Source organism: Felis catus, chromosome B2 (genome assembly GCF_018350175.1).
Source record: "Felis catus isolate Fca126 chromosome B2, F.catus_Fca126_mat1.0, whole genome shotgun sequence".
NCBI lineage: Eukaryota > Metazoa > Chordata > Mammalia > Carnivora > Felidae > Felis > Felis catus.
The window spans coordinates 96,011,846-96,034,911 of record NC_058372.1 but is presented as its reverse complement, the minus strand read 5'-3'; the positions used below and the strand labels follow the sequence as shown (position 1 = coordinate 96,034,911).

General features: G+C 43.6%; 1 long non-coding RNA gene across 2 annotated transcripts in view; it reads left to right on the top strand.

Moving 5' to 3' along the window:
• The window catches only part of LOC123385498, an 89,588-nt gene that overhangs the window by 740 nt on the left and 65,782 nt on the right, over nt 1-23,066 (top strand). The window lies entirely within an intron of this gene.

Here is a 23,066-nt window from a genome sequence, read left to right as displayed (position 1 = left end):
TGCTAAATATCATGTCACTATAATACATTTATCTAGTTTATGGTAGAAAAGGAAGGGCAGACCACGGGGGAAAAAAAAAAGGCAAAGAATTAATGATGTCTGTCCCTATGTGGTCTCCTTCAGCACTCTTTGATGATCCCAGGACTGGGCTGTCCCATTCCTGGGTTTTGGGTAGTTGTCCAACGGGACCCAGGGCATAGCTGGGCCTTCTCATCTGGGATCATTAAAGTCAGCCCAGCTGAGGCAGAGAGAGAGGGAGAAAGAGATTTTGGAAAGGATAAATGATTTGATATACAAATATAAAAGTGATGAAGTAATCATCATAAGAAATGCAGTATTTTTAACGTTCCAACATTTGCTTTATAATTTACTTTTAATTTAATGTAATTTTGAATTTTGTGGGTGGGGACAGTCCACCTTTTAGATAACCTTCTAGGTCTTGCCCGATCCATGGCCCAATCGGACGGGATCCCTTACAGCTGATATTACAGGTGCCGCCTGACAGACTAAAAGGGGTTATTCTGTTCCACTGTGCCTGAGAGAAAGAGGCTCAAACGGTCAGAGAGAGAGTGATCAAACACAATTCCTGGGACCTATATTTGGCAACAGTGAGAAGAAGCTAACAAATGGGTAAAACCTACCTGACAAGTTCATCCTGTTTCCATGGGGTAATCAGGGCAATTGTGAGACTGTGAAGTTTAGAGGAGATATTTCAGACTTCCCTTCCGGAATCACCACTTCTTGGGCTTCTGGTACTTACGTTACTTTGCTGGTCTTTCTGAACCGTTCGTGCTTATTTATTTGTGCAAGACGGTGCAGGTGATCCTGCCCGCACGGCCTCTCCTGGTGGTCTGGGCTGTGCTGGGTAACCCCATCCATGTCTCTGATATAGTCCAGAGCTGAGCTGATGTGGGAAATGATGACTCATCGGTAAAATGTAACCATATTCCTCTTTAACTCTTAGGTTTCATTCCTTAATTCTTTCTGTGTGTGGTGTTCATGGGCTGATGAGAATCAGCTGGTCCCTCTGCTTATCAGGCACAGCATTCGCCGAGGACGGAAGGGTGACTGGGCACTCCCGTCCACACCACTGTGCTTGGCGCTCTCTTTCTGTGAATTTAAATCGCTTTATAGCCGCTAGATTCTCTCATGATGCTTTATTTTAGGCTCTGCAAGTGCAGGGGCAGCTTTTCTTTCCCGGACCCACTGCTGTAGCCGCTAGTAGTGGATTCTCCTTAGGACTTGAATTGTCACATTGCTTCGGGACTTTTGGGTTTGTCTGGCTTCCTTCCTAGTGCCTTGAGAGCTTTGATATAGAAATTTCCTTTTCCTCAGTTTTCAGACAATCAGAGAAGACTTTCAAGGAAACAAGGAAAGGATAGAAAACACGCTGATTTAGAAAAATCGGTGGATTTTCTTAGAGAATGAGAAGACAAACCACAGGCTAGGAGAAAATATTTGCAAAAGACACATCTGATAAAGGACCAGTATTCAAAATACAGAAGGAACTTTTAATACTCAGCAATAAGGAAACAAGTAAAAAATGGGCAAAAAATCTAAACAGACACCTCACCAAAGAAGATGAATAGATGGCAAATTATGTGAAAAGATACTCCACATCATGAATCATTAGGGAATTGCAAACTAAAACAACAATGAGATACCACTGCACAGCTGTTGGAATAGTTACAATCCAAACACTGACGATATCAAATGCCGACCAAGATGTGAGGCAGAAGGAACTCTCATTCATTGCTGGTGGGAATACAAAATGGTATAGCCACTTTGGAAGACAAGTGGCGGTTTCTTATTAAAACTAAGCACACTCTTACCATATGATCCGGCAGTCACAGTTCTCACGATGAAAAGTTATGTCCACCAAAAAAACCTGCACATAGATATTTATAGCAGCTTTTTCCATAGTTGTCAAAACTTGGAAGCAACCAAGATCTCCTTCTGTAGGTGAATGTATAAATAAGCCGTGGGACATCCAGCTGATAGAATAGTATTCAGCACTAAAAAGAAATGAGCTATCAAACCGTGTAAAGAGGGGCACCTGGCTGGCCCAGTCAGAAGAGCGTGCTACTCTTGATCTTGGGGTCGTGAGTTCGAGCCCTACATTGGGTGTAGAGATTATTAAAAAAAAAAAAGCATGACAAGGCAGGGAGGAAACTTAAATGTACATTGCTAGGTGAAAGCAACCAATGTGAAGAGTCTATGTGCTGTGTGATTCCAACTATGTAACATTCTGGAAAAGGCAAAATTATGGAGATACGAAACAGATCAGTGGTTGCCAGGGTTTGGGGGAGGAACTGGTGAACAGGTGGACCACAGAGGATTTTTAGGGCAGTGAAACTACTCCGTATGGTATTGTGACGTTGGATAGGTGTCATTATACGTTTGTCAAAACCGATAGTATATACAACACAAAGAATGAATCCTAGTGTAAACTATGGGCTTTTGGTGAGAACAATGTATCAATATTGGCTCATCAGCTGTAACCAGGGTGCCACACTCATGCAAGATGTTGCAAATAGGCGGACTGGGATGGGGGGAGGGGATATATGGAAACTCTACACTCTTCCCTCAATTTTTCTGCAGATGTAAAACTTAAAAAAAAAAACCAATGTCCATTTAAAATAAAACAAGATGGGGCGCCTGGGTGGCTCAGTCCGTTACGCGTCCGACTTCGGCTCAGGTCGAGATCTCGCGGTATGTGAGTTCGAGCCCCGCGTCGAACTGTGCTGACTGCTCAGAGCCGGGAGCCTGTTTCAGATTCTGTGTCTCCCTCTCTCTCTGACCCTCCCCCGTTCATGTTCTGTCTCTCTCTGTCTCAAAAATAAATAAACGTTAAAAAGAAAACAAGATGGATCAGAAAAGTGTGTGGGAAGAAGGATGTCATTAGGGGGTCAAGAAAAGTATGGTCAACACTGATCTGAGTTTTGGGCGGACTTCTAATGTGTTTTTACCACCAGGAGTCTAACTGGTGGATTGAAGTTACTGGCCAATCGAACAGCACACCGCTGTTCACCATCTCAGAACTACTAATGCTATCGCAGACTGCATCTCGGGGAGGTAAGGGGAAAAGAAAAGGACTTTGTAACTGAGTTTAAAGGCAAGAAATAGAAAAGTGCAGGACTTTTATAGCCAGTAACATTTGAAAAGCTCTTCGAATAAACTGCCTCAAGTTTTGGACTTACAGCAACCTTGAAAGAGGGTGATTATGAGCTTTGATGTGGTAGTTTGTGCTGTGTGCACAATCCTTACCGTGTGTGTGTGTGCATGCACGTGCATGGTAGGAGAGACTGCCTGCCTGAGAGCCAGAGAGACCAAAAGGAAGCAAGGAGAAATCTTCATGTTCTGTAATTTCTTGTAGCAGCAGAGTCAAACCTGATCTGGTTTTTCTTTTATATTTATTTCATGCAACTACGTACATTTCTTTTAAATTTTTTTTCAACGTTTTTATTTATTTTTGGGACAGAGAGAGACAGAGCATGAATGGGGGAGGGGCAGAGAGAGAGGGAGACACAGAATCGGAAACAGGCTCCAGGCTCTGAGCCATCAGCCCAGAGCCCGACGCGGGGCTCGAACCCATGGACCACGAGATCGTGACCTGGCTGAAGTCGGACGCTCAACCGACTGCGCCACCCAGGCGCCCCAACTACGTACATTTCTTAATCAATATGCCTTTGTACTTACATTCCTTGAGGCCAGATCCTGCTTCTTCCTTTTTCCACCCTGCCACATTTGTTTTGAAAGAAAGTGTTGTTAAGACATTCAAAATCTCTCCTTGGTTGTCACATTCCTGTTACGTTGTTTATGAAAATTTGTTCCTTCCCTCTTAACAGTGTATCTATGCTCTCTAGGAGAGATGGCATCCACTTTGTCCTCTGTCCTTGCTCACCACTGGTTTGGAAACATAGCTCTTGGTGTTTAATTAGCCTCAGTTTGAGATGACCCAAATTTCTTAAGGGGATTCACAACAATAGAGTGATCCATTTCAAAACTTTGTACTTGACAGTTTTAGAAGGCAAACACTACTTTCTGAACAGAGAGCACATTGTCTTACATCCTCTTATGAAGAACCAGGAGGCTAGGGAAGACCTGTTCCTTGTCCCAGCCAAACGTCTGACCTTGAGAAAATGACTCAACCTGTCTGAGCCTCAAGGGCTTTATATGAAAATTAAAGATATTTTTTCCTGCCGAAAGGCAGGGGACAAGACATTTGTTTTCCCGAGGTCTTGTCCCAATTTAAGGTTCTGTGAGTATTAGAACACAAGAAACACCATTCACCTGCACTCATAGAGGTTCGACTTTTCCAAGATGAGTGGGTCGTATATCCCTTGAATACCCCACGGCACATAGCACGCTATTAGTAATCTTAACAGCTACCTTTCACTGAAGCAATTTATCAGCCGCTTATCTGCCTGGGGACTCAATCTTGTTGCGCAGTGGTTATTCTGGGGATTGAAAGAGGAAGTGGGTGCCAGCAGCCCACCCAGAGACTCCAGCTTCTGAGCAAGCACTAGCCTGGGTAAGCGCTTTCCTCCGCAGGGGCTGAAGGAGAGTCGGGGGTAAAGTCTCGGAGATCTTTATCTCTCCTTCTGCCACCCCTCTGAGTCCACACATACATAGTTTCAGGGCAAAGGCAGCGTGACCCGGAAAATGAAGTGTCATCGGAAAAAAAATTGAGTATTCACATTTCCTCTAACCTTCAAAGCTGAGCTGCTGGGCTGCGATGGGCTGCCTGGGTTACTGGTGGAGAGAAGCATCAGGTTATTATTCACACGTGAGTTTAAAAAGCAAGTAAGAGGTGGAAGCAGGGGTAAAGCAGGAGCCTGGGGGGCGGGGAGTGGTTTGGGGGAGCGGCTGCATTCATGATAGGCCTCGGGAGACTGTTGTCAGAACAGGATCTGAGGGTGTTTTCCTATGTGTTGACTAAGGACGATTCCTTACCAAGCTGCACCCCCCACCCCCTGCCTGCAGGAAATTCAAAATTATTCTTTAAGGTGTTTTACATTCAGATTTTTTTTCACTGCTACCTGGTGCTGAGATGAGCCTACAGGCCTGGGTTTAGGTTAGGATGGCAAGAGAAAGGGACCCGGGTGGCCCAGTCAGTTAAGCATCCGACTCTTGGTTTTGGCTCAGGTCATGATCTCATCGGGCTTGGTGCTGACAGTGCAGAGCCTGCTTGGGATTCTCCCTCTCTCCCTGCCCCTCCCCTGCTCCCTCTCTCGGTCTCTCTCAAAATAAATTAAAAACTTAAAAAAGAAAAAAAAAAAAAAGATTGGCAGGAGAAGCTTTTCTCTGGAACCAGAAGCACACAGCTCTTCAGATAGCTCCGGTTTTCCAAAGATCTTGCTGATGGGAAGGATTATACATAGAGATGGGCAACGAGTTAATGGACTTGCCATGAAGGCTTGCGGAATGTTTGAAATGCGGGCCCAGAAGGTCTTCCCTAATAAACACAATGCACACCTCTAATGGCTAAGAGTTTACAAAGCACTTTACCCTCCATTGCTTCGCCTTTATTCCTGTGCTAACTTACTGAACCAGGCCTGATAGACTGGTGTGATCCCTACTTAGTAGAGAGGAAATCAAGATCAGTGACCTGCCAACCTCCCAGAAGCCGAGGAGGGCAGGCTCTATGCAAGAATCTGGCTCATCTGACTCAATTCGTCTTCATCCTTCTGGGCTCCTTGCGTTCCCAATCTGATCGCTCCCAGCAGCACCCGCTCCCCTCTGGTTCTACCTCCCTTACCCCTCTTGTTCCCCTTAGCATCCTAGACTTGAATATGAAATTTGAGTTTTTCAGGTTAAGGTGCAGCAGAAAAAACATCGCTGCTACAAAGCCCAAGCGACTTTTGGGATTTTGTATATAATCTATTGAGAGACACATAGCCTATTATTATTTACAAGACCTGTGCTTAATAGATTCCGGGAGATATGACTTTCCTATACATGATAGAATCCAGGAAATAAACCACAAGATAAATACTTCACCCATCTCCCTGTGCCATGCCTGATGATCAAGCCATCAGCACAAAGTAGTTGGAGATGAGGGATTAGTTAGCTGAATGCGTAGAACGTTATCTTGACACTTCTTCCTAACTATATAAAATAAAATGCTTCATAACTGTAAAGGCATAATTGGAACTCCCCAAGCACGTTCAAGGTAAATGTTTGGTGCGGTTCTATTTAGTATTTCTGTCAGCAACTTAAAGAGTAATGTGGAAGGAGTGTTCACAGATTGTTCTGATAACAAAAGCTGGGAAGGATGGCTAATATGCTGTGTGTGGTCAGAGAGGGGAAGCAGGCGTGCCAGGAAGGGCAGCCTCAATACAGGAGAACTGATGCACAGGGGCACATGCACCCCACTGTTTATAGCAGCACACTCAACAATAGCCAAATTATGGAAAGAGCCTAAATGTCCATCAACTGACGAATGGGTAAATAAAATGTGGTATATATATACAATGGAATACTACTCGGTGATGAAAAAGAATGAAATCTTGCCATTTGCAACAACATGGATGGAACTCGAGGGCTATTATGCTAAGTGAAATAAGTCAGTCAGCAAAAGACAGATATCATGTTTTCACTCATATGCGGAATTTGAGAAACCTAACAGAAGACCATAGGGTAAGGGGAGGAAAAATAAGTTACAGAGAGAGAGGCGAACCATAAGAGACTCTTAAATGCAGAGAACAAACTGCGTGTTGAAGAGGGGGAAAGTTGGGGGGGGGGATGGGGAAAATGGGTGATGGGCATTGAGGTGGGCACTTGTTGGGATGAGCACTGGGTGTTGTATATAAGTGATAAATCACGGGAATCTACTCCCGAAGCCAAGACTACACTGTATACCCTGTATTTTAGCTAACTTGACAATAAATTATTAAAAAAAAAAAAAAAGGGAAGGGCAGCCTCAATATCTCAGGCAGCTTCCGTGTCCAAGTGGACAACCCGTGCAACACTTGGCAGCCCTCAGATCCTCGGCCTACCTGCTTCCAAAGAGTTTCATCCTGTTCAGTATCACAACCACATTCTGGACCTTGCTAGTATTCATCCTCCCTGCTAAGCCCTGTCTTCCCTAATTCCACCTCTGGCTTTCTGCCTCTCCCACTACACCTGCTCTGAACTCAAACTCTTCATGTTTCTATCCACTTCATTTTTATGGAGGCTTCATTATATAGGCATGGTTGATTGAATCAGTAGCCGTTGGTGATTGGCCAATCTCTCACCGCTCTCCCCTCCCAGGAGGTCAGTGGTGGGACTGAGCTCCAACCCTCGTATCACAGGGCTGGGTCCCTGAGCAATTAGACACCATCCTTTAGTGCCCTCTAAAAGTCACCTTATTAACACAACAAAAAACACCTTTATAGCTCTCATCACTTGGGAAATTCCAAGGGTTTTAGAAACTCTGTGACAGAAATGGGATGAAGACCAAATATATATTTCGTATTATAAATCACATTATCTTATCTATCATTAGTTTCCCCCATCTATTTACCTTCCTACATTATGGTTTACTGTTGCTAGAAGCCCAAGCCCCTTTTCCTTTGTCTTGTCACTTCTCCCCAAATTTATCGTCCTTTCTTAAAATGGTATATAAGCTCCTGGGTCTAATCGCCCTTTGGGTCTTCATTTTTTTTTTCTATTAAGGTCTTCCATGAATGTACAAAAATTAAGATATTAGCATCAAATGAAATTTGTATGCCTCTTCTCCTGTTAACCTGTCTTTTTTCAGTTTAATTCACAGGAGCCACTCACACTAAACATAGAAGGTAGAGGAAGGTCTTTTTCCTTGCCTCCAATTAGAAATTTGAGTTTATCAGGTCCCTTGATCTACACATCAACTGGTTACCAGATTCTGTAGGCAAATCTACCTCCTCTCCATTGTCCCTATTCCCATGACTGTCTCATGTCAACTTTTTGAATGTAATTGATGAACCTGCCACGCCTGATGGAGGATCTCACTAAAAGCCACTAGGAGAATCTATTTACTACTTTCAGAATTCCTCTTGACCTGCTTCCTGCTTTTCTGATTTCCCCAGTCTCACAGCCTTTCTTGTGGCACTATATCTTTAACCCAGCTCCTTGGAGAGGTCTTGGCATCCCTCAAGAGAGGGGGATTGAACACCCACTGGCCCTCCCTAAGTGTAGGCCTTCATCACATCTTGCCTGGATTATAGCAGACAATCTCTCGCCTTCTTACCTGCCTCTGGTTTTGATCACTTCATTATCCTGCCTGAAACACGAGGACACACTGGAGGTAGAGTAGCTGACTGAGTAGCAACACTAATTTCTGAGTGTCAGGAATATTCAGAATGGGAGAGAATTCATGGACCCAAGAGTCTGGCAATGGAGAGAGATCAGGCTATAAACATGGGAATCAAAAGATTGCTGGAGTCTATCCTTATGGGTGGACGCACTTGGTTTTAAGGGGCAGAGATAGGGTGAACTGTGATGCGTAATAATATCTGGAAATAGTAAGATGTTTTTTATTCTGCAGTATTTTATTTGTGAGACATGTTTTAGAGAGAAATTGATGGGTAGATGGTGTGGTCTCTGATAAAGGGCCACCTTCATCCTGTCTCTCCATGGGGCTCAGCCTTCCTTGGAAGGCCTATGATAGGAATGGCTTTGTAGGGTGTTGGGCTAGGCAGAGCCTCAGTTGGCATCCCAGCATTTCTTCGTGACTACCTCAGAGAAGTGTGGCGACAGGGAGATGGGTGGGCGGGGGGTGAAGGATGGAGAGAAGGGAGTAGGGAGGGAAGGAGAGAGAGAGAGAGAGACAGAAAGAATCCTAGACTTCCAAGAGCGCTGTGGGAGGAGAGGAACAGAAGGATGGCTCAGTAGGTGCTGTGTGGACCTATACCAGAGGACCAGAGAGGCTGACAGCCATCTCAGTAGATGCCGGCATGCACAGATGACAGAAAAACACCAGGACCTGCTTCTGGATGCCTCTGGAGAATCCCTGAAACCTACATTTAACCCCAGGGACAGGGCAAGGGGAGCCCAAATTGACTGGAACACAATAGAATGAGAGTTTCTACTGGAAATTAGATTGAGATCTAAAAAAGAAAGAAAGAGAGAAAGAAAGAAAGAAAGAAAGAAAGAAAGAAAGAAAGAAAGAAAGAAAGAAAGAAAGAAAAGAAAAGAAAAAAAAAACCCAAAGAACATTTTCTTTCTTATGTTATGGATAAAGCTTTATACCCACCTCAGAGATAACTGATTTACTGGCAGCAAGTTCCTGAGAACAGGAGTGCGTATTACCTATCTTCCTAGGCCCAGCACCCAGCATAGTACTGGCAACTGTAGGTGATTGCTGCCTTTGACCATGTGTAAGAACTGCCCTTCCTTCCTGACATACATGTACTCTAGGCTGGTCTGACTATATCTGAAGTGCTGTGTCCAGCTCTAAACACCTCATTTCTAGAGGCTGAGAACATGGTGCGTGTTCAGAGAGGACTGGTTAGGATACTGAGCGGTTATGACAGTTTTAACTCCGACTCACACCTGTCTCTTGAGATGCAGAAATTTATATCCACTGTCTTCTAGACAAATGTTTTTGAATATTCTGTCATTCCCTCAAACCTGAGATGTACATAAATCAACTCAACACTTTGTCCCAGGCCTGCTCCTCGTCATGTGTTCCTGTCTCAGTAAATGGTTCTATCCTCTCCTTGGTGGATTAGGCAGAACCCTGAACATCATCTTTGATGCCTCTCTTTCAGTGATTATTTTCATTATTGTTATTATTACTAAGTATTGTCTTCAAGTAATACTACAGTAAATTTATAGTAATAATGATGGCAATCATAATGGGTAACTCACTGAGCCCTTACTATGTGCCCAGCACTGTTTTCAGAACTCCACATGTATTCATCCATTTAATCCCTCATGGCAATGCTTTGAGGCGGGCATTGTTTTTATCTCTTTTATGAAGAAGGAACTAAGGTCTAAAGATTAGGGAACTCAAAGACACACAGCGAGTGAGTGGTTGAGATGGGATTCAAATGTGGTTAGTACAACTCCATGTGCAATGCTCTTGACCTCTTCACTCAACTGCCTATCTTTGCACTGGTCGGATCAGAGAGGTTTTTCCTTATCTTTTCTCCTGTAGGGTATAACTTCATAGAACAGGAACTCCCTTATTTATTGTTTATCCCCAGAACCTAGCAAAGTGCCTGGCCCAAAACAGATGCTTAATAAATATATGGTAATTGAATAAATGTTTGAAACACTGTCATGGAAAGAAGATCAGGTAAACTCCAAGTATTGAATTGGATAGCAGGATGAGAACTTAGAGTTTATCCAGTCTTGGGGATATTGGGCCTGGAGAAAATAAGATATATATCCTCTATAAAGAGGATATAAAAAGTGTCTTTAGGGGTGCCTCAGTGACTCAGTCAGTTGAGCACCCAACTCTTGATTTTGGCTCAGGTCATGACTTCATGGTTCATGGGATCGAGTCCTGTGTTGGACTCTGCATTGACAACGTGGAGCCTGCTTGGGATTCTCTCTCTTTCCCTCTCTCTTGGTGCCTCCCCGCCCCTCAAGATAAAGAAACAAACATTTAAGAAAAAAAGTGTCTTCAAATATTTGAAGAGCTGCCTGGTGGAGGGAGGGAACTGTGTTCCCTGATGCTCCTGGGCACTGAGTCTCAGCAGTGGTCTGGGAAAGGAGCTAGGAGAGAATGTGGATAGTACAAAAAAAGGTGCACAGCAAATGACAGAAAATGAAAGTCAGCAAATCTTTTGTCTGCTGAAAATAATTAAGTAACAGAGTGCAAAAGGAAGGTTTGGTTTGACCCAGTGGAAAAACTGAGTCGTAGGAAGGCCGATCTTAGTTGACAGTATGGAAGAATTTCTTCATCTTCCAGGGAAAGGGTCACTCCACAGAAGGGTGGCATTTGGACAGAGTCCAATGTTGGGTTGTAGGTTTGACCAAAGGTCCCTAAGTCTCTTCAAGCTCTCAAAGCCCCATCTTTCTTCTCTGTTCACTCTGCCCCTCATATGCCTCTGGTTCTCTCTCCAGAATCAGTTGGTCACTAATCCCTTGTTTCTGGGTCCCTGCACCCTTTCCAAGTTCAGAGAAAATGGCCACCAGTAACGGGTGGTGTAGAACCTGCCTCCAGAGAAGGAGGCTGCCTCAGCCAAGGTTTCACCCCTTCCTGGTGTCAGCCTCAGTCCAATGACAAGTGTATGCTGGAGGCTCAAAGGCCCTTTGCTTCCATTTGGGGCATTTCTGCAGAGTCTTCCCCAAACCAGAGCTCCCCAGAGCTGAGGCCACTTCTGCCAAGGTACCCTCTGCAGTCCTGCCAGCCTCGCTCCCTACCGCGTGCAGCTCTTCAGAGCACTCCCTAGCTCTATCTGTTTCTGACAGCTGCCATAAAAAGTATAGAAAACTGGGGTCCTTACAACAAGAGAAATTTATCCCCTCACAGTTCTGGAGGGCCCCTGCTCCCTCCTCAGGGCTCTAAGGGAGGATCTTTTCCAAGCCCTTCTCTTAGCTGCTGTCATTGCCAACAATCCTTGGCATTCCTTATAGATAGATGCATCACCCCTGTCCGTGTTGTCATCGTCACATGGCAATCTCCCTGGCTGCATCCAAATTGCCCTTTTCTTCTGAGGACACCAGCCACATTGGGTTCAGGACCCATTTTAATCCAGTGTGATCTCATCCTAATCAATTACATCTGCAAAGACCCTATTTCCAAATGAGGTCACATGCATAGGTATGGGGGATAAATTGAAGACTTTTCTTTGGGAGGGAGCATAAATTCAGCCCCCAACATCAATAGATTGCCTGCTTGCAAATCCCTATTTCAGAATCTGTTCTCCAGGGAATCTGATCTGTGACACTACCCATATCTGTTCTCTTACAGTTCTGAGTTTCAGAACCTTAGCCATCCTCCTCCAGAGTTTCATGGCTAACCTTCACCGTTCCCCTCTTTAGTGCCCTCTCACTAGGGGCATTCTACTTTTTCCAGGATATTTAAATCACTTTTCTCCTTGCCCCACTGCCTGTCTTTTCCCTTTCATGTATTAGCCAGGTCATAACTGTTCAGTGCAGTCTTTGGGCTGATGACACAGCCCATTATAAGTCAGCATCCACAGCCACTGATTTACATACTATGCACTTCATTGGTGTTTACATGGTCATTCATACATATATTTTGTATCCACAGATAGGTCTGTCTTCTGCAATAAGATAGAAAAGTTCATACATGCACATACTCTGGAGTGAAGGTTATGGTGGAGAATGGAAAGGAGAAAAACATTTTGAGGGTGCAAAAGTGGAGAGGAGAGAAAGAACTATTTTATTTAAAGTCTCAAGTTTTTTTTTTTTAATCCTACAAGCAACTCATGTTTATTAAAGGAAATTTGGAAAATACAGAATAGATCAAAAAATAATTCTACCCCGAGCACAATTATTTTAAATTTCATATTCTGCTTGTTTTCATTTAGCATGATCTCAACATTCTTGAGAACTTTCATTCAGAATTTTATTAAGATTGATGGCTGCAAATGTTAAAGGATATGAACTACTTTCCCCCAATAGCATTTTTTTCTTCTTATTAAATAATATATAATTGCCATAAACATTTAGGGGGAGGGGCGCCTGGGTGGTTCAGTCAGTTGAGCGTCTGACTCTTGATTTCCGTTTGGGTCATGAACTCATGGTTAGTGTGTTCAAGCCCCGTCTCTGTGCTGGCAGTGCATAACCTGCTTGGGATTCTCTCTCTCTGCCCCTCCCCCACTTGCACTATCTCTATGACTCTCAAAATAAATAAACAAACTTAAAGAAGTGACATTTACTTCTGAACTTCTGAAGAACTCTTCTGTACCTTGAAAAAAAAAACATTTAGGGGAAAAGTTGACTTTCTTTTTACTCCCAAAAGATGCCAGACTCATTCATGCCTCAGGGCATTTGCTTAACTGTGTCCTCCGCTGAGAATGCTCTTCTCTCTGATTTTCCAATGGCTAGATCCTTCTAGTCTTTCAGACTTAGCTGTCACCACCTCAGAAGGGTCTTCTTTGATGGTTATTGTAGAGGAAATACCAGTCAACTCTGTTATTAAATTATTCTATTTAAAATTTCTTGTGGGGGAACCTGGGGGGCTCAGTTGGTTGAGCGTCTGACTTCGGCTCAGTTCATGATCTCACGGCTCATGAGTTTGAGCCCTACATTGGGCTTGCTGCTGTCAGCACAGAGCCCACTTCAGATCCTCTGTCCCCCACTCTCTCTGCTCCTCTCCATTCATATTCTCTTTCAAAAATAAATTAACCTTAAAAAAAAAGAATCCTTAAAAAAATTCTTGTGATGCTAAAGATCTGAATTTTTTCTTACTGATTTGCCTATTTTTTGTCTCTCCCCAAAGCAGCAGAAATCTAGTTTTTTCTATAGCCTCAGCCCCTGGCATAGTGCCTGGCACACAGTAACACATAGTAGATGCTCCATAAATATTTGCAGGATGAGTGAGCTCGGGTTCCACATACCAGGCTATTCACTAGAGGGTCTTCCTCCTCCCTTCCTTCTTGGTGGGATTCAAAGAACTTACTGGTGTCAAAGAAGTAAGGCTTACCTCTTCATCTGCACCTTCATCTGCACCTTCTGTGAGCTTGCTTTGGCCACACAGAAGCTGACCCACTGTGGCTACGGGAGGAAAAGTTCTGTATTTTCAGAATTTCATCTGCTAAAAAAGGAATGTAAAATATGAGGACTCGTTCATGGTATTAGATTGGTCTGGGTTTATGGATATATTCAGCATGTGCATCACGAATAATTCAAAGATGGGGAGCCTGGGTGGTTCAGTCAGTTGAGCATCTGACTCTTGGTTTTGGCTCAGGTCACGATCCCAGGGTCGTGGGATCGAGCCCCGTGTTGGGCTCCATGCTGAGTATGGAGCCTGCTTAAGATTCTCTCTCTGCCCCTCTCCCCCTCTTGTGCACTCTCTCTCTAAACAAATGAGAAATAACAAAAAAAGATTAATTAAAAGTTAATCTGCAACTTTTATCTAAGATCGACTAGTTTCTTCCAAAAAGGGTTGGAGTTGGTGGGGTCACTAATAAACAGGCTTCCTGGTTCTTGTGCAGGCTGGTCCCTTTTTTTGCAAATGCTTTGGTCACACACATTGCCAAGTGTGCAGAATGACTTTTGGTCAAACCATCTAAATATAAGTTCTGAATTCTGCTATGCTTATCTGTGTTGTACCTAGTCCGTTCAAAGATAAATACAAAATGAGGTAAAAACTCAATTTTTACTGCTTAATAAATGTTTAAGCAGCATAATAGTATAACATTTACTAAAAATGTTAAATATTGACTAAAGCCAAGGTAAATATTACTTAAATTGGCAATAGAACTGGGAAGGCATAAGAGCTGAATTAAACACATGGTGATTGTAGAAAGATTAAGGAGTATATAAGAAATTTAATAAACCTCCAGCTTGAGAACTGAGATCCAGTAGTTTTTTTTTAAATACCATTTTTGAGGACTGGGTTTTATTCCTGATTTTCTTTACTGGAAGGGGGACTTCAGGAAGGCTTTAGTAAGGGAGCCAGATTTCCTCTCAAAATCCTCTGATAGCATTAGAAATGGTAATTCAGTATGTTTAGTACTTGAATGTTTATAAAATTAGATGATTTTTGTTATGCACATTTTTGAGGTCACTTAATAAAAAACTTGTTTTCTTATTCAAAGTATTCAGAGGCGTTTCATACTGGGACTATTTAAAGAAATCACCCAGTGGAACTACAAGTTGACAGTAAATTGGAAAGTCAAATTGACTGTTGCTGTCATCAAAAGATGAAGCCTTAGTTTGTCTCGAGTGAGGTTTCGTGAATTATGCCCACACTTGGCATAGCATTGCAAACACAATAAGCATTCAAAAGCACGTGTTTAATGGATAAATAGTGTTTATATGCATTGCAGTTGATCTGTCACATGTAGAATCATGCCATATTTTAAGATTTTCATTTCATGAGTAATTGCCATACAAATTCTTCTCTACCAAATCCCTTCATTTAAGTCACATTGTTCACGGTTTTCCAGATACCAAAGCACACTTGCCCTCCATCCCCTTGCTCATTCTGGGCCCTCTTCCTCGGATCCTCCCCTCTCTGCTCACCCTAATCTTATCCATCTTTCAAGATGGTAGGTCAAGCTTGAGATCGTATGAAACCCTCCTCTGCCCATGGTGATTAATACTATTTATCCCTACCTTTCTTGCTTTCCATTCCCTTGTTGGGCCCCCTGCACTGATCAGGAGAATCACATACCACCAATGCTAATCCAACGTACAATCACCCAGAAGAATCTACAAAAAGTGGCTGCTGTAACAAACTGGGTTGGGGGTAGTCAGGTAAATAGAAATGTTTTTTTCTCACAGTTCTGGAGGCTAGAAGTGTGAGATCAAGGTCACCAGGGTCAGTTTCTTTTGAGAGCTGTGAAGAAGGATCTGTTCCAAGCCTCCCTCCTGGTTTTGGGTGGCTTGCTGGTGGTGATCTTTGGTGTTCCTTGACTCGTGGGTGCCCCGATCTCTGCTTTCACATTCACGCTGTGCTTTCTCTGTGTACAAGTCTGCCACTGTGTCCAAATTTTCCCTTTTTATAAGGACATAGTCATATTGGAGTAGAGCCTACCCTAATAACATCATTTTAACTTAATTACATCTGTAAAGACCCTATTTCCAAATTAGGTCACATTCTGAGGTACTGGGGTTTAGGACTTGAACATATCTTTGGGGGAAAACAATTTAACCCACCACAGTGGCCCATGTGGGAAATGGTTCTATCAAAGATTTGCATCAGAGCCTTTGCCCTCATGGGTTGGGGTTCAAGGGTGAAATAGAGGCTCTATCTAGATTTCTCTCCCAATGGCTTCTTAGCACCCATGGCTTGGTACTGACGGGACAGTGGTTTTATATTTCAGTTGCTTTAGAGGATGAAAACCTACAGCTTTGAGGTACCTTCCTGGAGGCTGCAAAAGTGATTTTGTGTGTACTTAAATAAAATGGATTGGGGCGCCTGGGTGGCCCAGTCGGTTAAGCGGCCGACTTCGGCTCAGGTCATGATCTCGCGGTCCGTGAGTTCGAGCCCCGCGTCGGGCTCTGTGCTGACAGCTCGGAGCCTGGAGCCTGTTTCAGATTCTGTGTCTCCCTCTCTCTCTCTGACCCTCCCCCATTCATGCTCTGTCTCTCTGTCTCGAAAATAAACGTTAAAAAATTTTTTTAAAAAAAATAAAAATAAATAAATAAAATGGATTTACCATTTTAATTTTATTTATAAAGATTAATCAATATTAGTTGATAGGCCATAGAGTATAGAAGTTAAAAGTGTGGATTCTGGAGCCAGAGAGCTTGGCTTCAAATCCTTGGTCACCTCTTATTAGGTGTGCAATTTCAGGCAAATTCTTTGATTTTTCTGTGCCTCAGTATCCCCATCTATGCAGTGGAGATATTAATAGCCCTAAAGTCATAAAATTCTCATGACAGTTAAAAAATTGAGTATACATGAAGCTCTCAGCAGAGCGTCTGACACATAGATACATTGAAAGTGCTCAATAAATGGCAGCTACTATTATGTGTCCCTAGCTACCTCTGCATGTCCCTCCTTGTGCTTAGTGCTGGGCCTACAAAGTTGAAGACACAGTCCCCGTCCTTCAGAGCTTATGGTCTAGAGGAGACACTGCTGCTCCACTGTCACATGGTAGGAACTGGATGTTCTAACTCTTCCATAACTGGCACTTAGCTGGTTGGTTTTGTAGTTGCTCATGGGTGGGGACCTGCTGGGAAGAGCTGGAGTGCAAGATTCCAGCAAAGGACCTCAGCCAAGGCCCTGTCCGGGTTCATGAGCACCCCAGGAGCTGAGTCATCATCACCTGCTTGTTACCCAGCTTCCCCTTGTCTGCAGCAGGACCTCTGCCAGCTGGTTCCCTCGTTGGTGCCAGAGAGGACTTATCTGAACAGCATCAGGCACCTCACCCATTGTTTCCCTGCAGGATCAATGCCTAAAAGGATTCTGACTCCAGTTCGTAAGTCGGGGGTGAGGGGGTTGAGTGGGAGGACAGGGATGGGGTGATTTCCCCACACCAACAAGCAGTTTTTAGACACCAGCTGAGTGTACTACAATTTAACTTACTCTGACAACATCTATCCGGAGAAAGCATCAGATCCCACAAGTTAAGGGCTCGGTTCTACAAGACTGCTGCCCCCCACTTCAGATGCCAAGTGCAAGCCCAGGTTGTCACCTGTGCTCCTGACTGAAAAGATCAGAGGTTCCCGCGACCCCCTCCCTGGCTATGATTAATTTGCCAGAGTGGCTCACAGAACCCAGAGAAAGATTTTGCTTATTAGATCATCAGTTTATTATAAAAGCATACAACTCAGGCACAGCCGGATGGAAGAGATACACAGGGCAAAGTATGTGGATATGGGCACAGAGCTTCCATGCCCGCTCCCGGCACACCACACCAGGCACTCCAGGCACCAGCACCAGCACCTCCATGTGCTCACCAACCCAGATGCTCTCTGAACTCTGTAATTTGGGTTTTTATGGAGGCTTGATTACTTGGCATGATTGATTAAATCATAGGTCTTTGGCAATCGATTCAACCTCCAACCCCTCTTCCCTCCCTGGAAGTGAAGGGTGGTGGGTGGGACTGATAGTTCCAGCTGTCTAATCTCTTGGCTGGTTGGTTTTAGTTCTCTTGGAAAACAGCCCCCATCCTTAGGTGTGGTCCAAAAGTCACCTCATTCACATGACAAAAGACACTTTATGGCTCTGATCACTTATGAAATTCCAAGGGTTTGAGGGGCTCTGTGCCAAAAAAACAGGGACAAAGACCAAATATACATTTCTTATTATAAATCACAATATTACAATGCGTGTCTGTGTCCAAGAGTTGGTTTAGGGTCTGAATGATTACTCTGATTAACACCTCTTGGTGTCCTCCAGGCATGCAGAAGCTCCCCTAAAGAAGGGTAGGGACTTTATACACTTACTGGAGTTCTGGAGATGAGTTTTGTTCAGGTGCAGTTGCTGATATGGGGCAGTGGTTGCTGACAGCTTTGCTGGGAAGAGGTGGCAGAGACACAGGCTTGGTACAGAGGTGGCTGCAGAGAGGGACTGAGCAAGGCAACTGAAGGTACAGGCACAGAAGTTGCTACAGACTGAATGTTTGTGTGTCTTCCAAAATTCATAAGTGGAAATCCTAGTGATGGTATTTGGAGATAGGGCTTTTGGGAGGTAGTTAGGCCAGAAGGGTGGAGCCCTCGCGATGGGATTAGTGCCCATATAAGAACTTGGTCTCTCTTTTTGTCTTTTATGTGAACAAACAGAAGGCAGCTGTCTATAATCCAGAAAGCAGGTTCTCACCAGACACCAGATCAGCTGGATCCTTGATCTTGTACTGCTAGGCTTCAGAATTGTTGAGAAGTCAGTGTTTGTTGTTAAGACACCCAGTCTATGGTATTTTTGCTGCTGCAGCCTATACAGACTAAGACAGAAGGCTCCCCAGAGGAAGTTCTTGATCTAAGCCTTAAAGAATGTGGAGACATTTGACGGGCAGATGGTGGGGAGAACAGAGGCCCAACCTTAGGAGAATGGGAGGCATTTCATTATAGGCAAAGGTTAGAGAGAAAAATGGCCAGAGGTGAGGCTAAGAAGGGACTGCTGGCTTGGCCCAGCGGGCTTTACTAAGAATTTTGTGATTGGTCTTGTGTTACTGGGGCTTATTGAAAAAGTTCTGAAGTGATAAAAAACTATTATATTTTTGACAGACCCTGCAGGTTTTCTGGGTATTGGATAGATTGATGAGAGGGGAGTGGGTGGAAGAAAGGGCCAAAAATGGAGGTAAAGAGACCATTTAGGAGGCATTTGTAACATCCAGACATGAAATATTAAGAACCTAAGCTAAAGTAGTGTCTGTGGGATTGAAGAAAAAGGGATCTACTTAAGAGACATATAAGGTGTAGCCCTGGCAGGACTTAATGAATGATTAAATATAGAAGAAAAAGGAAAACTAAAATGACTCCAGATTTCTGGTTTGAATGATAGGGCATGTGGTGATGTGCATAACCAGGACAAGGTATATGTGGAAAGGAACTGGTTTAGAGAACAGGGAGAGAGAGAACAGGCAAAGACAACGGGTTCTCTATTGGAGTTCTTACTGTACCTGTTATAGTTTCACTTATGTTTCCCTGAAATTCATATATTGAAGTCCTGATCTCCATTACATCAGAATGTGACCTTTTTTGGAAATAGGATCTTTGCGGATGTAATCAAGTTAAGATGAAGTCACTAGGGAGGGCTCTATTCCAATATGCCCGTGTCCTTATGAAAGGGGGAAATTTGGACACAGAGACAGACGTGTGCACAAGGAGAACATCATGTGAAGGTGAAGACAGAGATTGGGGTGATGCATCCACAAGCCAGGGAACTACCAAAAACTAGGAGAGAGACCTGGAACATATCCTTTCCTAGCATCTTCAGAAGGAACATGGCACTGTTAACACTTTGATTTTGGACTTCTGGCCTCCAGAATCGTGAGACAATAACTTTTATTGTTCTAAGGCACCCTGTTTTTGGTAATTTGTTATGGCATCCCTAGAAAACGAATACAGTGACCAATGTACAATGACCAGTCCAACTGGGGATGTCTGGGAGCCAGCTGAGGTATAGGTCTGGAGTTTAAGAGTTGCCATTAAGCCAGTGACGGAGTCATCCATCCCTAGCAGCGTGGTGGACACGTGACGTTTATATCTGATCATCTTTTTTTTCTTTTTAGAAAGACTTCACTACTCCGTGTGGTCTCAGTAGAACTGATATCTTGGGGCATCTTCTCCAGCTTGCAGACATGGTCTATCTGTAGCAGGAAAAGAATGCAGCAAATACTCAAAGACAAACGAAAGCAAGCAGATATAAGAAGTGGTCAGAGATAAAATGTCCTGATAGAGTTGAGCCCTGGATTCTCGTCCCTGGGGCCCAAATTCTTGAAGATGTGGGAATTCTGTGAGCTACCCCAGCTGTATCCTTTCCAGCTATCTGAGGCAACACATTCTTCATCTGTTTCTGAGAGTTTAAGCATCAGCTGCCTTCAAAAGAATATAATTGTTTGTCAAAATCATGAGAGTGTTTGAGGCAGTGCATGTAGAATGAGAAAAGAATAAAAGTGGAACTCTGGGAACCACAGAGAGGAGGAGACCAAGAAAGGATGATGAGAGGTGGGACTGTAGAGGAGATAAGGGAAAAGATTAGTGCTTCATGGTTCTAGAAGGGAATATGAAAAAGAAAAGAAAGCATTCATACATAGCAGAATTTGAGTCAAGTAAAGGATAAAAACATAGTTATGGGATCTGTCCCCTAGAAAGCTGTATTAGTTATCCATTACTGTATAACAAATCACCCCAAAACCTAGCAGCTTAAAACAACAAATATTTATTATCACTCAGTTTCTGAAGGTCAAGATTCCAGAAGGAGCTCAGCAGGGTGGTTCTGGCTCAGAGTCTCTCATGAATTTGAAGTCAAGTTGTCAGTCAGGGATGCAGTCTCTGAACATTTGACTGGGACTGGAGGGTCAACTTCCAAGGTGGCCACTCACATGACTGTTGGTTGGAGGCTTCAGGTCCTTCCCTGTGGGCCTAAGGGACCGCTCGAGACAGTTTTCTCCATAGCAAGTGATCCAAGAACTGAGCTCTTTTTATAACCTAATTTTGGAAGTGATATAACCAACCACTTGTGCCATATTATATTGACTTGAAGCACATCATTAAGTACAGCCCAGAGCCAAGAGAAGGGACATTATACTCTACCTCTTTGGGGAGAAGTATCAAAGAATTTGTGGACATATTTTCAAAACTACTTCAAAAGTCTTGGGTGATTTCTGCCAGAGTCCATCGGGGCAGTGGATAGAGAGAAACAGTGTGGGCTACCAAGTGAGGTGAAGTCACTCACTGGAAATTTGGCTCTAAAGAAAGAAGTAGAACTTCATAATTGAAGGAGGAAGATTTAAAAAATTTTTTAAAAATATTTATTTATTTTTGAGAGACAGAGACAGAGTGTGAGTAGGGGAGGAGCAGAGAGAGAGAGGGGGGGGGGAGACACAGAATCTGAAGCAGTCTGCACAGAACCTGACACGGGGCTCGAACTCACAAGCTATGAGATCATGACCTGAGCTGAAGTCAGACACTTAACCGACTGAGTCACCCAGGCGCCCCTAGGAAGAATAATTTTTAAACTCCCTATACTATCTGTTAGCACAGGGACTGTATTTTTATATTTTTATAGTCCCCCAAATGTTAACAGACTGAATTCAACATTGGTGAAATAGGTTTGAATTTGGGAAGACACTTTCCCACAGAAATGCCTTCCATAGGAAATGGGGCCACCACACAAAAACCTATTTGACCCATGTTTCATTTAGGGTGCTAGGGCCATCATAGCATCCACTCACTTCTGTGTAGGATCTGTTACCAGGTAGGACCCATTGCCCATTTCTGCAAGGATCCCCAAGTTCACCACTATGGGGAATGCCAAAGAGAGCCCTTTGTAGGTAGACCCATTTATCACGTAGACTGAGTCTGCTAGCATCTTTCTATAAGAGAATGTCCTCTTGTCAATCCAGCTTGCCATCAACTGGAACACTTCTCTGTCTCCGGGGCTCTAAGCAGTACTTTCCTGGGCTTGGGTCCCTGGTGGGATTGCGCCTTCACGAGGGAGAGGAATGAAGGCATAATGTGGGAAGAAGGAAAGGAGATAAAGGAAGTAGGACTGACATGGATCAAAAACTTTATGTACCTGTCACTTGGGTTCTCACAATCATCTAGAGAAGTGAGTCTTATTCTTTACCATGTTTAAAAATGAAGAAATGGAGGCATGGGTATAAAATATTGGCCAGTTGTAGAGCTACATACCTATATAAATTATATAATAAATAATATATAAATTAAATCATAATAAATTATAGTGAAAGTGTGGCAGTTAGTGGTGTGGGGAAGCCTGCTCAAACCAGCTGATCATGTACAGCATTTCCCAACTCTCTATTCAGTGACATCATATCAGTAGCTTGAAATCAGCCACAGCAGGAGTATTTACATCATGGAACCGGACAAATGTTGCAGATTCTCTTTCCCCATAGAGCCAGGTGCTAAACATTTACCAGCACACTACTGGTTATTGTGCAAATGTGAGGTGGAATGTTGATGAAATCTAATGGCTCACCGAAGAAACGGTGGCAACCTCAGTTGGCAGAGAGGGGGCGTGGAGCTGGTGCAGAATTCCAACCACCGAAATTAGGCAATGACATCTAAGTCCCTCAGTGCAGCTGCAAGGGGTGTAATTTCCTCTTTCACCTCTATTTCCTGCCTATTTTCTGCACATGCAGGTCAAGCTGGGTGTGAGATATGTAACTTCTTTTGGGTGACATTAAGGAAGTGGACTGATTGGGGAAGAAACTCCTCTTTGGAGGAGCTTAAGAGGTCACTTGCTTAGAGATTGACAGCTGCAGTCTCCCTTGGAAAGGTCTAACTGGGAATCTTTGTCCTCGCAAGAGATTGTGAATAAGGAATTAACAAATTCTTCCCATTTGGGGTCTAGACCTACAGAGTTTTTATATCCAGTTCTCTTATAAAAAAGAGAAACTCTAGTCTCTCTTCTGCTGGATTCTGGACCTTGAGAATTCTGTGGTTTTTCTAGAGTGTGGAGACGTAGATGAGGACTTCTTCAGAGCCCTCTGCCCCCACCAGCTTGTCTGATTGGTCTAGTCTAAGCTCGGGAGCTCAGGGCAGAAAGAAAGGGTTTTAAGACTTGATTGTTCAGTGACTTTGAGGGGATAGTGGCCTGGGTTAAGCTAGGAGGAAGCTGTGGGTTTCCTTTACTAATTGTTTTCAGGCCTGTTGCTTAAGACTTTACTCACCTTTTCAAAGACTTTACTGCACTGTCTATAGTGCAAGTTACTTAAGAGGCTCTTCTCGCATCACTGTTAACACCAGCAACTTCAGTCACAACCTCACTTGTTTTCCCCGACAGTGTGTTTGCCTGTTATTTGTTGCTTTTACCTGGG